The following is a 15,142-nucleotide window of genomic DNA, read 5'->3' as shown; positions in this document are numbered from 1 at the left end:
CCCCCGGGCGGACTCTACTTATGCAGAAGCCTTTGGCACCGGGTTCGCCCTTCTTCGCCCCCTCCCCCCCCCCCCAAAATTACATCTCATAAGATTATCATTTAATGCATCAAACTCTCAAAAACAACATCCCATCCAAAAAAAGATTGTGTTCACTGGGGCAGCTAAATCCATAAAGGAATGTAAATAAATAATTGAACATTTCAACATAATTGACTGAATCAACATTGCAACCAAGAGTTCCTAATGCTGATAACTAACTGCAATAGTTTTCTACCCTTAATCCCCTCCCCCATCATTATAGGTGTACCGTCTATGGATCATTCTTAGTCCTGTATAATACAGTCTCGCACCACACACATACAAACACAAAACTACAGAATAAAAAGAAGAAGCAGAGAATTTTTTTTTTTAAATAAAATTAACTCCTAGAAACACAGAAGAGAACCTCATGGATTATTCCCATTTTCCACAATCCCGCCACCAGGGGACCAGCATAACTTGCTACAACTGTTTGGTGAATAGAGGCAAAGAAGACAAATAGGACCACTACAATTGCTGATTCACTGAGAATAAGGAGAGAGAATGAAGAAGATAAGTGGAATAGGCAAGAGTATAGCTAGGATTCAAAAAGAAGAGTAGAAGATTTTGAGGTTTTCTAGGCCCATTTTGTTTTGAATTTATTTTTTTACACAAATATACCCTCATTAAATTAAAAGTATTAAATGCGTTTAATATATATACAATATGATACGTGTATAACCTGGGCTTATCCTGAAATCATGGTCTTTACTCTTAAGTAATAATATGGTTGAATGCAGAACATTTTTTTTAATCATACATTCACATACGTATATAAAGTATGCAAATTTACTAAGATTGGAGAAAGTCAAGATCAATTATCTTAAGGAATGATTAATAGAGGTCCTGTTCTATGGCTAGCATTTTTACCCATTGTGAATCTTTTAAACCTAAAAGGCCTGTGCCTAGACTATGAGATCGTTGTAGAACATATTTGTCATGGCGACGAGGCAATGCAAGGCGGTTTAGGCTAATTGAGGCGATGAGTCGACAAGGCGCCCTCCGAGGTGCTTTTGAGGCGGTTGAGGCATTTTAAGTGAAATTTTTAGTATACATCTCATTCACTCTAAATCTATCATATCTTATATAATAAAAAATTAAAAAAAAAACCAATATCAAATTACCTCAAGTCATCCAACATACTACAAACCACACATAATAGGTCCTAAATAAAAAGTCGAGAGAAGAAAGGAAGAGAAGAAGTTGTTTGTCGCTGACCACTGCTTGCCGGAGTGTTGTCGCGGGAATGGAAGAGAAGAAGAGAGGAAGAGAGAAAGAGATTAGAGATTAGAGTGAGAGTGTGAGACTTGAGTCAAGAACTTATTCTCTTTCGATTTTGTTTGTTTTTATTTTTATTTTAACATTTGATCACATGTAGCGTCATTATACATATGCATATAGGTTCAAACAATAGATACTGTACAATCAGAATCTAATAAGTATTTCAATATATGCCTTCGATTAGGCATCTTTCTCATGATTTAAAAAAAAAAAGAAAAAAAAGCGGACGCCTTATTGCATAAAAATAAGGCGACGCCAATTTGAGGCGTTCCGAAGGAGCTTAGACACTTAGGCGACGCCTTGACAACTATGGTATAGAACAAATGCAAAGCCAGAAACAGGAGTTCTTACTGGCTTGCAACATGAATTGATTGAGGACTCGCCTCACACAACCAATGTCGGGGTTATGCTAGCCAAAGTGTGCTGATTCTTTTTCAGTGATTTCGAAGTCATCGGCCCCCCTTGATTTGACCACTCAAGGTGGCACTGCTTCCAATTCAAGATTCTCTAGTTAGCAAACTTGGAAGATGATGGGGAATTATTCCCTGTCTGATTCCCCTTTTTAATTGTTGGGATTTATTAATTATATTAATAAATTAAATGCCCAAGGGCAAATCTGAAAAATCACTTTTAGGGCGGTTACAAATATAGATTATATATTTGTAACCACCGCATCACTTGAGAGTACGAGATAGAAAGTGATTCATTCGTGCGTGAGTTTTCCAGAAAAGAGGCGGCTCCCATCTCTCTCTCTCCCTCTCTCCTAGAAACGCAGGAAAGGAGTTCCTTCCTTTAGATCTCCTGATCATCCTTTCCACACGGCATTTGGGTTGTGGAACTTGTTCCCTTTCCTAGTGATTGTGGAATCACACCGGTGGAGCTTTGGTGGAGGAACGAGGACGTGGATCCAGTTTACTTCCGCTGCAGATACTCTATAATTTAGGAAAGCGAATCCAGGTAAGGATCTTTCCCCTATCAATTATGGAATTGAAAATTATATGGAGTATTACCTACATTGGCATCAGAGCCGTGGTTCCCACAATTCTTGGTTCCTCCCCATTATTTATTTTCATTGTATGGATCCAATGGAAGGATCAAGGGGTTTATAGTAACCCGCGAAGAATCCAGGGTTTAATAGGAAACTCATGGGAGAATTAATAGGGTTTTTAGAAACCCTTATGTTTTGGTTCGGATCTGAGTGGGAGGAACTTTTGATTTCCCTTATGAAAAATTGCATGATTGATAATCCATGATGAATTTTTTGTTCAATATTTATTGTTGGATTTTTTTCATGTGTTTTTGGATGCATTTTTGGGAGAAAAAACGTGTTTTCCGTTTTTTCGAAAGAAAAAAATTGAAAAATGACGTTGTTTTTTGTCATTGTGGACCAGACAGTCATCCGTCTGGTCACAAAAGGCAGATGAACGACCGTCTGGTGGGAGATAGTTTTTTTGGATAATGGACACCAATGGCTCGACAATCTGTGTGATGTTTGGGCATTGAGGACCTAATGGGGCCTAATGGGAGCTAATGAGGTAGAAGTGTTATGTGTGAACCACCTCATAGCATTAACATGATTGCATGTTTTATTTTATTAAAACTATTTTTAATTATGGATCTATTAATCATGTTTCTTGCACAGAATGAAACTAGTATATAAGTCTATGTGGATTTGCATAAGAATTTAATTGAATGTTTGTTAGCATCTCTTCTTGTTTAAATGCTTATCCTATAGGTTGACTATGCTAGTGTGATTTACTGTTGCTTGTGTTGTGTTTTATGCTAGAATAGTTGAACTCACCCTTGAATATAATGTCTCTAGAATAAATTGCTGCTACAAAGAGCATAGTTGCTGACCTCACTAAAGGAGATAAGCTAAATGAGAGGAATTATGACCTCTGGCACTGAAAGGTGCAATATCTCCTGGAAGAGCAGGATATGCTGGAAACCAAAAACTAGACCATGTCCCCACCTGAGGAAGGTACCACTGCACAGCATTACAGGGACCTTGAGTCATACAATGCCTAGAAAAGGAAAGACCGAGTAGCTAGGATTACAATCCTGAGCTCCATGAGGGATGACCTGATGCTTCGATTTGAGAAGCATAGGACTGCAAAGTCCTTGTGGGAGGCTGTGAAGTTCCAGTACGGAGGGACTTCCACCACAAGAGGCCGCCAGCTCGGACTCACCTTTGACGGTTATAAAATGCGCCAGGATCACACCATGAGGAAACATATAACCATCATATCTAACATAATTAGTGAGTTGAGCACATGTGGGCACCAAAACACTGATGAGGAGCAAGTCTCCGTAGTCATCAGGTCACTGTCGAAGACTTGGGAGCATATGAAGATCTTCTTGACTCATACCGATGATGTCAAGACTTTTGATCAAGCTGCCAAGCACCTTGAGCTAGAGGAGGATCGGATGTTGACCGATGCCCCTCACACTGAAGTACTTGCCGCTGAAGCTAGCACTAGCAAGGGTGCAGGTTCTAAGCCCAAGAGGGAGAAAGCTCAACCTCAGTGGTCCAGGCAAAGTAACCAGGGTGGGAACAGAAACAAGAGTGGCCCCAAGCATTCAAGGGGGACTAGAGCTGGCAAGAAGAAATCACATTTGATTTACTTCATGTGCCGAAAGCCTGGTCATTTTGCTCGTGATTGCACTGAGCAGGAGGTATGTACTGTGTGTTATACCTCATCTTGTTATGTAACAAGTTCTACTATGCTTGCTGAACTAAATCCTTTGTGGATTGTTGATTCAAGTGTGACAAAACACATAACAAGGGAACGCTCGAACATCGTGGAACAATCGTATTTCAAGAGGAAGCAGGAGAATAACGATGGGGAACAGTTCAAGTATGGAGGTTCACGGCATAGGCACATGCAGATTAGTTTTGCAACGTCGCCAGACGCTATTACTCCATGATGTGTTGTATGCTCCAGACATTCGGCAGAATCTTGTTTCAGTTATATATCTTTTAAGACATGGTTTTAGAGTTGTATTTGAAAACAATTCTTTGGTTTTGTATCTAGGTGATACAGTTTATGGTTATGGTTTTCTTCATAATGGTTTTAGAGAAAATTGCACTAGCACCCCAAAATGGAGGCTTTAAAGCACTGACACCCCATTTTATGTTTAAAAAACACAAACACCCCATTCATTAAACACACTAGTCCATTCTGTTAGTAAAACCATTAACCCACGCTTTTTTTTTTTTTTTAATTCCAAAAATGCCCTTACCAACACTTAAAACCTTAAACCCCAATTTGTTCTCTCCTCACTCGACTCTCCTCTGCTTCACCGTCTCCACCTTCCTCCGGCAAGGTGGAAATCTTTGTCGGACAGTCTCTAATTGTCGAATGTTGGTGAGTTGAACAGTTCGTCTTCGTCGTCTAATGAAGCTACGGAGGAGGAGCAGCTCTCATCATAGTCGTCGTCCACAGGAGGATCTATGCAAATTTTCTGAATCTAGGGGACCCTGCCGCTTGCAAAGTTTGAGAATGGCAAGTTTGATCTTGTTGATGACGCCAGTGAAAGTAGCGACGATGGCAAGAACCAGAGCTCCCCAAGTCCAAAAACTATAATTTGGAAAAGAAATTTCACCGATGCCCACAAGATCGATAACACGGGAAACAATGGATGGGTTGGCCAAGTTGTTGAAACCAGAGTCGAGAGCGCTTATTCTGTTAATAACTGAGATTTCTAGTGCTTCCATAGAAACCTGTTGCAGAGAGAAAAACATTATTATGAAGAGATCTACCTAGCTTCTAAATTGGCTTGAAGTTGAAGATTGAGAAATGTAGAATTGATTTTAAGTAGGAAGATTAGGAGAGAAATTGAAGGGAATGACAGGGGGTTTTTATAAGTAAAAGAGGGAGAGATGGTACAATGCTGAGATGGTGGATAACGCTAGGCGGAGATGTCAAAAGCTAACAAGAATTAACAAAGAAGAACTTCACGAGTTCTGGTTACAGATATCGGACCAGAATTGGAGACGGTGAGGAGAGAGAACAAATTGGGGTTAGGGTTTTAAGTGTTGGCAAGGGCATTTTTGAAATTAAAAATAAATAAATTGTGGGTTAATAATTTTACTAACATAATGGACTAGTGTGTTTAATTAATGGGGTATTTGTGTTTTTTAAACATAAAATGGGGTGTCAATGCTTTAAAGCCTCCATTTTGGGGTGCTAGTGCAATTTGCTCATGGTTTTATTGTATTGGATACAATTGATAATTTATCTAATCCTAGTAATGCTTTTGTTTGCCAAAATACTGTATGTATTGATTCTAATTTATGGCATGCTAGACTAGGACATATTGGCTTAAATAGGATGAACAGGTTGGCAAGAGAAGGTTTCTTAGGCCAAGGTTCACTATCTGATTTGCCAACCTGTGAGTTATGTCTAACAGGAAAAGCAACTAGAAAACCATTTAAAAAGGCTTTGAAAGCCTCTCTTCCTTTAGAAATTATCCATTCAGATGTGTGTGGACCCATGAATGTGCATACTAGAAAAGGACAGGCTTATTTCATCACATTCATAGATGACTATACACGGTATGGTCACATTTATCTAATTTCTCATAAGTCAAAAGCTCTAGAATGTTTTAAGAAATTCATGAGCTTAGTTGAGAATCAGTTAGATAAAAAGAATAAAACTCTTAGAACGGATAGAAGTAGAGAGTATCTCTCCAATATGTTCAAAGGGTTGCGTGATGAAAAGGGGATATCTAGACAACTTACAATTCCAAGGACTCCACAGCAAAATGGGGTTGCTGAGAGGAGGAATAGAACCTTGCTAGACATGGTGAGATCCATGATGGCGCAAGCAAATCTACCCATCTCTTATTGGGGAGATGCTTTGCTGACTGCGGCCTATATCCTCAACAAAGTTCCAACTAAATCGGTTCCTTCCATACCATATGAGTTGTGGACCGAAAGGAAGCCAAATTTGAGTTACTTGCGCGCTTGGGGATGTGCAACATATGTTCACTTTACTTCTCACCAATATAGAAAGCTTGGACCCAGAGGAAGAAAGTGTATCTTTGTGAGATATTCTGAACCCTCAAAGGGCCATGTCTTCATTGGACTAGATGAGAGTGAGAGGAGAACGGAACTTAAGTCTAGGGATGTAACATTCTTGGAGAATGATTTTCTATCTCTTTCAGGAGTTAACAAAGAATCATCGGAATTCTTTAAAATACAAGATAGTGGTTTTGTCACTCCAGGGATTCAGATTCTGGATAATGAACCTGGTGTTCATCCAAAAGATCATAATGGGAGTGGGAGTGCAGATGTGATAGCTACCTCAAAGGGTGAGCAATCTAACATGCACTTGCACTATAGTGGGCGCGGGCTAGTTCCTCGTCGACATTTCAACATAGAGGATGAAGCCTACACAGTAACTCCTGAAGAGATCGATTGTGAGATGACTTTAGTCGATGAGCATGCACCGAAGAGCGTGCAGGAAGCTATTGCAGGGTCAAGCTCAAAGGAATGGTTGAAAGCACTAGAGGAAGAGTTGGAGTCGATGAAAGTTAATCATGTCTAGGACTTGGTTGACTTGCCGTCAGGCCGAAAGGCAATTGGGAACAAGTGGATTCTCAAGATCAAGAGAAAGGCGGATGGATCTATTGAGAGATTCAAGGCTTGTTTAGTGGCTAAGGGCTACACCCAACGAGAGGGCATTGATTATGAGGAAACTTTTTCCCCTATGGTTAGGTTTGCCTCAATCTGCCTAAGACTAGCCATTGTTGCTCAGTTGGACTTGGAGCTTTATTAGATAGATGTAAAAACTGCTTTTCTCAATGGAGAACTTGAGGAAGAGATCTATATGGATCAACCTCAAGGCTTTAAAGCTAATGAACTTGAGCGCAAAGTGTGCAAGCTTAAGAAGTCCATATATGGCTTAAAGCAAGTATCTAGACAGTGGAATGTGCGCTTCCACCAAGCTATGATGGAAAATGGTTTTTCCATGCTTGAGGAAAACCACTGTGTTTACACCAAGAGATCTGATGGTAATTATGTCATTCTGACACTGTACATAGATGGCATACTTATGGCTAGCAATAGCAAGGAGCTATTGGAAACCATTAAGAAATGATTGTCCTCTGTATTTGATATGAAGGACATGGGTGAAGCAAGTTATGTGTTTGGTGTCAAGATTGTCAAAAATAGGCAAAAGAGATTACTGGGCTTATCTCAGGAGACCTATATTGACAATGTCTTAACGAGATACCAGATGCACAACTGCAAACCAATTGATAATCCAATGGAGAAGGGTTTGCATTTGAGCCTTAATATGGGTCCTAAGACTCCAGAGGAGAAAACCAAGATGGAAAGAGTTCCATATTCCAGTGCAGTGGGTAGCCTTATGCACGCTATGATGTGTACTAGGCCGGATATTTGTTATGCAGTGGGTTTGGTTAGTCGATACCAATCAAACCCAAGCATAGAGCACTGGAAAGCAATCAAGAGGATATTGAGATATCTCAAAGGAACGAGTAACTACATGTTGTGTTACCAAGGATCGAATTTGTGGTTAGTTGGCTATAGCGATGCCGATTGGGATGGAGACATTGATGAGCAAAAATCAACCTCTAAACATGCTTTCTTGCTGAATAACGGGGCCATTTCGTGGTGTAGCAAGAAGCAGACTTGTATATCCCTCTCGACCATGGAAGCAGAGTATGTGGCATGCTCAGCTACGGTTTAAGAGGCTGTTTGGTTGAGGAGATTCCTTCGACATACTGGAATTGTGATGACATCCAAAGAGGCTGCCGTTGTCTACTGTGATAGTACGGAAGCTCTTAGCTATGTCAAGGACCCCAAATATCATAGGAAGACCACATATACAGTTGAGATATCACTTTATTAAAGACATTATATCAAGAAAGAAGTTGTACTTAAGCACATATCTACTAGTCAGATGGTAACTGACCCTCTTACCAAACCTATAGCCAAGGATTTTTTATTTCTCATGTAAAATCCTTGGGCTTGTGTAGATTGTGACTTATTTTTGTACTGAGACTTTCTTATTATCGAGTAATATGAGTTCATTCCAGCATTTATTTTTTAATCATTTTCTATGTGATTGTGTTTCTTCTAGCATAAAACAAGATATGTCAATAGGCAAGAAAATGGCTCACTCACACAAGCATTCACCTCTGACGCCTTGGAGGCGAGCAAAGATGAGACGGATTGTGAATGACTTTGTGTAGGTCAATTCATAATCATGATGTCGCCTTGATTTGGAATCAAGATGAGTTTCTCTATTGTGAAGAGAATCGACATGAATGTTCCCACTATTCATGTTGCTTATAGGAGCCAGGTGCAAGTACTTTATGTGGCACTAGGGTGGCGACAATAAAGAAACTCGGGTTAGGCGCAAAGGTTGCGACTAGATTAAGACATGTATGGTGTTGAGAGGGACATACATTTTATTGAGTATAAAATGTTCCACCATAGCACGTAATCATACTATGTGTGCTTAGTGATCATTGGAAATGAGAGGATGGATCCTTGGTCCTCTCATTATGTGAGTCCTGGACTTTATGGTCCGTTAGTGTTCTTAGTGACTTTCGACGACATCATGAAACGAAGGGTTGATGTGGCTACTTTGGGGTGTTACCTATGGTCATGATTGATTCAACCTCAAGGGGCATTACTAGGAAAGGAGTCAATCCTAAATGTAGTGATGGTCTAGGGCGAAAGGAAAGGTTTGATTCAATTACACCCTAAAAGTTTTTGCTGGCGCCAACTGTATGTGTTACAATAGTGAACATTTTAAGGACAAAAATGTGATCTCTCAGAGGGATCAAGATACCTTTAGTCTAGTGAGTTTGAATAAACCTAGGACATTGTGGTATACTAATGCTTATTTGATATGTTTCTTTGAGTGATGTGCCATTATGGCCTTCTGGGAAAGTTTCTAGTTTGGGGCTCACGCCTGCAGGTATATCACCGGTCGCACAACCCATTTTGCCAATATGACTTGTGGATGTTAATGTTTGGGACACAAGTGGTCTATGTATCTGGGATACATAACAGAGAGATCAAATGTGTATATCTAGGATATACATGTGTGTCTAGGACACGCTATTACAGAGAGATTAACACTTGCCCTTGTGCAAGTGGGAGATGTTGGGATTTATTAATTATATTAATAAATTAAATGCCCAAGGGCAAATCTGAAAAATCACTTTTAGGGCGGTTACAAAATATAGGTTATATATTTGCAACCACCGCATCACTTGAGAGTACGAGATAGAAAGTGATTCATTCGTGCGTGAGTTTTCCAGAAAAGAGGCAGCTCCCATCTCTCTCTCTCTCTCCCTCTCTCCTAGAAACGCAGGAAAGGAGTTCTTTGCTTTAGATCTCCTGATCATCCTTTCCACACGGCATTTGGGTTGTGGAACTTGTTCCCTTTCCTAGTGATTGTGGAATCACACCGGTGGAGCTTTAGTGGAGGAACGAGGACGTGGATCGAGGACGTGGATCCAGTTTACTTCCGCTGCAGATACTCTATAATTTAGGAAAGCGAATCCAAGTAAGGATCTTTCCCCTATCAATTATGGTATTGAATATTATATGGAGAATTACCTACATTAATTAATAAAAAAATGTTTTTAAGGTAAATAATAGGGGTGTTTCATAAGAAGGGCAATTTGGTCAGAAAAATTACAAACTAAGGCTTTCTTTGACCCGAGTTAAGCATTGGTGCTTTCGTTAACATTCTGCAAACCGGGTGCATTTGCAATTTTGCAAAATTAAGGCATATTTCTGCATTTTTTATAGACCCCAAGGGATGGTCGACGTGTAAAACAAAACCCCCTAAATGTAACATACTTCACTAGAAAAAACAATGATAATAGGGCACTTAACACAATAAGGCTTACTAAAACTGCTCCTACGTACCCTACCAAAATTAAAAGATCTGCTTCCATTCTTCTCCCAATAAAATACCAATAAAATTCTTCCAAGGCTGTGCTGCTGCTGCATTATAGAACCATTGCAGGAATACCAAGGAGATAATTCTTCATATTTGGTAGGCCCCAAGTCCAGATGATGTTTTGCATGGGAGTTTTAGAGATAATGTAGGATTTTTTTACCTTATTTATTGAGATAACTATGTAATCAGATTTTTAATTTGGATAGGATATTTAGGATCAATTAGGCATCATTTTGTTTGCTGAATTTGAAGTGGGTGGGAAAAAGTAAATTTTTCCATGAAATCCTAAAGCATGGTTTGGTTAGTTTAATGGGGTAGGAAAGTGGGCAGACAAGCTTCCTTAAATTAAGGAAGCTTGTCTACTGACGTGGCATGTCACTTTTTCCACCCCACTACTTTTCGGCACCATTTGTTACAAAGGTGGGGTGGGGAAAAATGGTGGGAAAATAAACGTGTAGGACCCATATGTAATGGGGTGGGGGAACAAGAAAAGAAAGGAAATGATTTTGTTGAAAAGTTTGAAAAGTGGGTCCCACTTTGTTGTTTTCCGTACTCGTTCACAAAATCCCACCTATTTAGTAGGGTTTTGAAAAGGCATAGGGTGGGAAAGTTAGCATGCCACATAAGCAGACAAGCTTCCTTAACGAAGCTTGTTTGCCAACTTTCCCACCCTAGTTAACCAAACAAGCCACATTATGGGGATTTCATGGAAAAGTTTACTTTTTCAATTTTTTCCCACCCTTTTTTCATACCCCACTTCAGATTTAGCAAACAAACGGTGCCTCAAAGAAAGTGAGGGATATAATAAAAGTGGGACCTAAATTTGTAAATTTTCCACAAAATCCTTGCCTTTTCTTTTCTTTTCCCACCCCACTACATATAGATCTCACATGTTAATTTTTCCCACCCGTTTTTATTAGCAAACAAACGATGCCTTATAGTTAGTTTTGAATTGCTAAGAGTCCTAGTAGGATCAGTTTTTTCTTAATTTTAAAATTGTCGAGAGACCTACTATAGTTTTCTTATTGAATTATGTCTCTTTCAAAGAAAATGAAGTAAAGGTTGAGGTTTAGGTGTTTTGCAGCACACACACACACACCCCCCCCCCTTCCTATTCTCGTCTTCTTCTTCTTATGAGTGTCCTTCTCCCTTTTTCCCTTCTTCAGGTCTGATTCTTCTCAGCTTTCCCCTTCTTTCCCCCAACTTCTTTATCCTTCTTTCTCGTTTATTCCGTCCATCATTACATGTATCTTAGGTTGGTTAATGGAGCTGAAATAACTATATTACTTATGCAGAGTATGGGGGATATGCATAGCTTAGGCCTTGTATATGGCCTCATATTGAGCTGAATGGAAGCAAAGGATCCAAGTAGCCAAACCCATTTAGTTGGGAAAAGGCTTCTTGTAGTAGGGAAGGGGGAAGGAAGGAAAGAAGAAAAAAAGTGAGAACATCCACAGCAACAGTAACATTAAAGTACTGATAAAGAAACTTTTATTGATTGTAAGTTGAAAAAATGAATATCAGTGGAAGCCCTTGAACTAGCTATCCACCTGTGTCACACTATTTTGCAACTCAGATCCATACTCAAACAAGGCTGAAAAGCATCTCAGAAGGAAATTCAAATATTAATTTTCAAAGAGACTTCATTCAACTGCCAAAACTCCATGTATATAGCTTGTATAAATGCTAATGAGTATCATCATCTGATATCCCTTTGCAGGACACAACTTGCTTCTTTTAGTCAAGGGATGATGCAACAAGCCTACACAACCAACTCAATTCTTGGACCAAGAAAAAAAACCAACTCAATTCTGTATCCTGTGAGCTGCATTTCCCTGGAAGACTCGACCATTTAAGCCCCAAAACTCCACTATAAATAAGGGGACTCTCTTCCCTGATGCCTAGAAACAGTTACCCGTTCCCCCCCCCCCCCCAAAAAAATGAAAGGCATATAGAAGGAATTCAAATACAAACTAAAGACACCAAGCCACCAAATTTAAATCTTATCCAAAAGGAGTCACAGTTGGTAGGAATTCAAATTCTAAGTACTAAGGATGGAAAGAATAAAAATCCAAGAACTATAAATGGGAAGGTTTCAAATTGAAGAACTGCACATGGGAAGGATTCAAATTTAAAACCAATTTGAAGGGATTGTAATAAATATTCAAATCCTCATTCCATGTATAGGATCCCAAAATAAACGCAATCACAAATCCTCCATCAAATGCTATAAATACTGTATTAATCTGCATGGAATAACAGGGTAAAAATTATCACTGCATCATTGCCATTGGTTTCAAAACCGAAACACATTGTTTTTTCCATCTTCTCCTCTCTATCCTCTCTATTTCTTGAGAGGGGGGGGAAAGGGCCATATAAGAAACAAGATACAATACACAGCCCTCCACAGAACCCTACAAAAATAATCCCAACAGTAAGATGTGAACAAAAATTTATTCTCCCAGTGGTAATGAACGACCTGATGCTCACCAGCCAATAGCAAGCTTATCTGCCACTTCATTAGCTGATCTCAGCTTCCATCTGAGTAAGCAATTCTCTGGGGGCCAGGAGCTTTATGAGTCTAACAATATGACAGGGACTCAAGGACCATGTAAGCCTTCAAGAGAACCCAAGATAAAATAGATACTTTTCCCCTCTACAATGATGTTATCAAAACCTTCATTCTCGTCATCCTAAGACAATGAAGCCCTGCTCTACTTGAGCTTCTACTCCTATGAGACAGAGGAATACTGTCAAAACTTCTAGCTTTGTGATCTAATCACTCCAAAGACACCAGAAGCAACACCTTCACCTATGATGACCATCAATGTTGATAATTCCAACAAAATCAGCACCACCTGCATTCTCAACTTGGGGGAATTTGATCTAAAATTCACACAGCCCAACTCAACTGGATCAGATTAGACTTAGTTCCAAATCCCCATTAGTATTGCCAGGATTACATTTGTAACAGATCTATAATGGGACATGATGCAAGTCACATATGAGATTTGAGGTTCAATTAAGGTTTACAAAGAAAAAGAATTTCAAGAGTTTGTGCAGTTGTCTTGTCAGATGTTAGTCAATTGAACAGATAGTTTCTATATCTGTTTTCTAGGGAAATGAGTTGGTGTACACAGGGAAATAGATACAGTTAATCATTAGTAAAGAAATAAATATAGTTTATCATTAGTAAGTTGCATGAAAGAAAAAAACTAGTTTCTCATTTGGATCGTTTCAGTTTGTACATAAATCCAGGTAATTGTACCCATCAAATGGAGAGAAGTTTCGAGTAAATGAAAATTTTGGACTTTGGTCTGCTGTTCCAGAAGCTAATCAGTTCCAACGCTGCTAAATTTATTTCCCAGCTCCTTTGCATTGATCTATCATCTCCTTCTGTTTTGACTCACTGCTTTATACAATTTTCTTAACCAACCCCTCATTCTTCTTCACATCCCTTTTTCTTCTTGCTTGTACATGCCGACAGCTTCTCTACTTTCACCCTTCTCACTTTCAATCCATTAACTTCATCATAACTTCACATTTTCAACTCCAGTTGCTGACTTAGCATATCAGCTTCTGGCATCAAAATTCACCAATTTCAGCCGATAAACCTCAGTTCTATCTGGCATGTCCCTGCTTTGTTCTATCCAAGATACCTAATTTAAATAATCACATCATGTTACATTATGATATTTAACTCCATACTTCTAATCATATTTTAACCCTGTCCAGAAGCCCCGCCGCACACAAAATCAAAAGAAGAATAAGACCGCTGGTCACAGATACGCGAGAAATCTCCAAATCAGGATGTAAATCTTGTGGCTGGAGCCAGATACCCTAAACGAGCAACACATCAGAGCTTCAGTACTTCTCTACAAGCATCGTGTCCCAGAGATCCGGAAATCTGAAAGGCATTGGGATGAGTAGAGGTGGACAAAGACCTCACCGAGCAAGCAATAGGCTCACATGGTTATCCGCCTGAGGTGAAAGCAATGAGCTTTCTGGTGCCGGGAGTCTCTCCGACAGGATCCGACCATTAAAATGAGAGGAGGGAAAGACATTGTGATAACAACAGATTAAAAAAATTGTGATAACGACAGCTAAAAATAAAGTAGATACCTTGAATTATAGAAAATCGAATCACTCAGCAGATCTCTTCTAAAGGTATGTTATCTCATGTATATCGAATAAATGAAATGGATAGTAAGGATCAAAAGACAGAGAAGACAGAGGTTACAAAATCCAACATCATCTGGGATGAGAAGACGAAAAAACACAAAACCAAACAGTGATCGGCAGCCATTTTCAAGAAAATAATAAACAGAATCATGCAGAAATAAAGGCATTTAGATTTTTCAAGACAAATTCAAATAAGCTAAGATTCATACCCTGTTTAGAAAACAACGCAGAGCTTGGTTCTCCTTCAACTACGAATGTGATCGTGAGATCAACATAAAACGATAGACGAATAGTTTAAAAATAGGATAGATCATCTACCCGTAAGTGGAGGGTAGGGTAAATGGGTAATTGCTCCAGCACATCAGACTGATTTTTATTTTTATTTTTTAAACAAATTTTTCTAGGAATATTTCACGTGTATTCACGTGGGTTTGGCGGTTCTTCTTTTTTTCCCTTAAAAATGTTTAAATTTCATATTCCGAGAGAGATTCTTTCTGAAAACATATTATGAGATTTTATTTTTTTTTTTGGATATGAGGTTCATCCGGCCAGCTTGTGCACACCACGATTTACATCCTCAATGGAGCTTTTTTGGTTTACTATATGGAACGTAGGTTTGTTTCCTTCTAGGTTTTTTAAGAATATTT

General features: G+C 39.1%; 1 protein-coding gene across 1 annotated transcript in view; it reads right to left on the bottom strand.

Moving 5' to 3' along the window:
* The window catches only part of LOC149015809 (acetyl-CoA acetyltransferase 2-like), a 56,182-nt gene extending 41,374 nt beyond the window's left edge, over positions 1-14,808 (bottom strand). Inside the window, exon 1 of the mRNA XM_089155759.1 lies at positions 14,705-14,808. The gene's annotated coding sequence lies outside the window, so the exon portion shown is untranslated. The remainder of the gene's footprint in view (positions 1-14,704) is intronic.
* Positions 14,809-15,142: the final 334 nt, after the last annotated feature.

The sequence above is a fragment of the Hakea prostrata genome, chromosome 5, assembly GCF_041222555.1.
Source record: "Hakea prostrata isolate BN-2017 chromosome 5, UWA_Hpros_2, whole genome shotgun sequence".
Taxonomy (NCBI): domain Eukaryota; kingdom Viridiplantae; phylum Streptophyta; class Magnoliopsida; order Proteales; family Proteaceae; genus Hakea; species Hakea prostrata.
Note: the sequence above shows the minus strand (reverse complement) of the source record. Positions and strands in the feature narration are given on the sequence as shown.